This window comes from Humulus lupulus, chromosome 8 (genome assembly GCF_963169125.1).
Source record: "Humulus lupulus chromosome 8, drHumLupu1.1, whole genome shotgun sequence".
Lineage (NCBI taxonomy): Eukaryota > Viridiplantae > Streptophyta > Magnoliopsida > Rosales > Cannabaceae > Humulus > Humulus lupulus.
Window position 1 is genome coordinate 166,746,478 of NC_084800.1, and position 2,307 is coordinate 166,748,784.

The 2,307-nt window shown below is 34.5% G+C and overlaps 1 long non-coding RNA gene across 1 annotated transcript; it reads right to left on the minus strand.

The window, feature by feature from the left end:
- Nucleotides 1-2,066, minus strand: LOC133794613 (uncharacterized). Its single transcript, XR_009875277.1, has 5 exons — nt 1,975-2,066; nt 1,222-1,337; nt 643-719; nt 387-521; nt 1-91 (listed from the first exon to the last, which is right to left on the minus strand). It is a non-coding gene; the product is annotated as an uncharacterized LOC133794613 (long non-coding RNA).
- Between the last annotated feature and the right edge of the window lie 241 nt (nt 2,067-2,307).

The following is a 2,307-nucleotide window of genomic DNA, read 5'->3' on the forward strand; positions in this document are numbered from 1 at the left end:
AATTGAGTGGCAAAGAACTTACTGTTCCAGGATGGGTCAGAATATAGGCATATCCCTGTGCAAGCTTATCTCGTGGAAATGGCCAGTGACCCTGGAAGAAAATAGAAAGTCAATTTCCCTCAATTCAAGCTCATTAGATATAGATATCACTATATAAATAAGTTATAACTAAAATTTGTATAGTATTTGCTTATCAAGGATAAAAGTTTGGCTTCTTAACCAACATCAAGAAGTGCCAGTAGGAAAAAGCATAGAGAGCAGCATATAAGTAGTAGACAATCGCTCTAGCGAATCTTGCAAATTTGGCTATTCATACTACAGATCATATTACCAATGTGCATGTTTAAGCCTTTTTCTGAATAATTAAATGCATGTAAGAGAGAGACCTGTGTTGATCCTGTATCATGGTTCTCTAGAAATGTGACAGCACGCGAAGGCTACCATCCCATAACTCCAGTTGGTTTGCCTTGAGGATCTATCAATCTCCAGTATTGATTATGCAGAGCAGAGTGGAGGATTCCCTGCACAAGGGCAATACCTCAAGAGTTTACATCTTTCATTGAAAATAAGTAAAATAAGAAATGAAATATCTGGGAAATTAAAATAGATATTATGAGAAACTTGAGAAAGCAGAAACATCACCTTTGTTGTGACATCAAATGCTGATGAAGTACCCCCTGTGGCATTGATCCAATTGACTATCCTTTGCCTATGAGCATCTATAATTTGAGTGTTCCATCCCCACACACACAAAAGTAAATAAATAAAAGAGTGTATCTTATATAAAGTAAACTGATCTTTTCTAGCTGCCTAACAAATAGTGCATGACATAAATAATATGATTCAGGTTCCCTTGCTTCAATTTCTAACTCATTGTTTTGTAAAATAATTATAGGTCCACGTACGTATTGGTAGAGCAAGATCAAAATCTTAACCCATCTTGGGTAGCCAAAAAAGTCTCCAGACATCTAGACCCCAGATGAATAATCAAACATGGTATTTTAGAAATCTTGTATTATATGCCCCAATCTGGAAGATCAATTCAACAAGTTTGTAGGCACTTGAAAAAAAAAATTAAAAAAAAAAAAATGCCACCCAGAAAAACAGTGAGGTAGCAGGTAAATAAACTGTACGTGAATGCACACAGATCTCTCAACATTGAGCAAACATAACAGCTAAAATCCTTAAGTGAAGACTTTCTTTCAGGCCTTAAGTTCTTACCTTGATTGTAACACAAGTCGCCATGCTCATAACCTAAACTATCCCAATATTCTCCAATAGCAAATGCAGGATTTGAAGCTTCAATATATTCTTTTACATAAGAACCTGAGAAGCCCCTGTGAACAACATATAAGACAAAAACTTCTACTAAAATATATGAATAGAAATATAATTCTGAATTTATAGAACCATTCAAAACTTTCCCAAACATCCTATCATTCCAATTAGTGTAATCTGCAGTTGACAGAAGTCACTGTGATACCTCTTAAATTAGTCTCCTTTAAACGTCAAGGTGACACATGTTACATTTAGATGGCATGTTCGGTCAGAAAAGTTGAGTATAGTACTAAACAAATGAAATTGACTGGAGCATATAGAATATTAATGTCCTTAGAAGAGCCGTCTAAAGACATGACTTTATAAAGTTATGCTTCATTCATATCAATATCAGCATCTTTGACTCAAAAAGACAAAAATGGGATAGATCTCAAAGATGGAAAGAATGATGTTCATTTATTGTAAAAGTCACTGATGACCTGTAAATGCACAAGCACACAGTGCTCTCAACAATACAAACATAATTTTTATTTTTATTTTTATTTTTAAATGAATGGTGATGAGGATCTAATCTCATATACATTGTTTTCCATCCAGCTTTATCATTGTGATCTATGAATAAGCAATCCTAGCACAGAAATCAGCAGGAAGTGTTTGAAACACATGTAAAGTTGAAAAAGTTGAGAAATACATTACCTCACAAAGTCGAGGCGCCACCCATCATAACCAATGTAATTTCGAAGCCAATTTAACCACTCTTTTATATCTTTTCTTACAAACTCCTGGGAATGATCCAAGATATTTCACAATATTTTTGTGGTTCAAATTCTGCAAAAGAGAATAAGGTTTATGAGTCTCTGACCATTCACCTTCTTCCAAGGATGCTAGTTGTAGGATTCAACTCAAGTGAAAGAACATAGCAATGAAGTGATATCTATCCATGGTGTTTAACTAAAATAGAAGTCCTCAGTTTATATCTCAAAAGTTTCATTGCTAAGCTGCAGGTTTTGGCATGCATCAACCAATCTT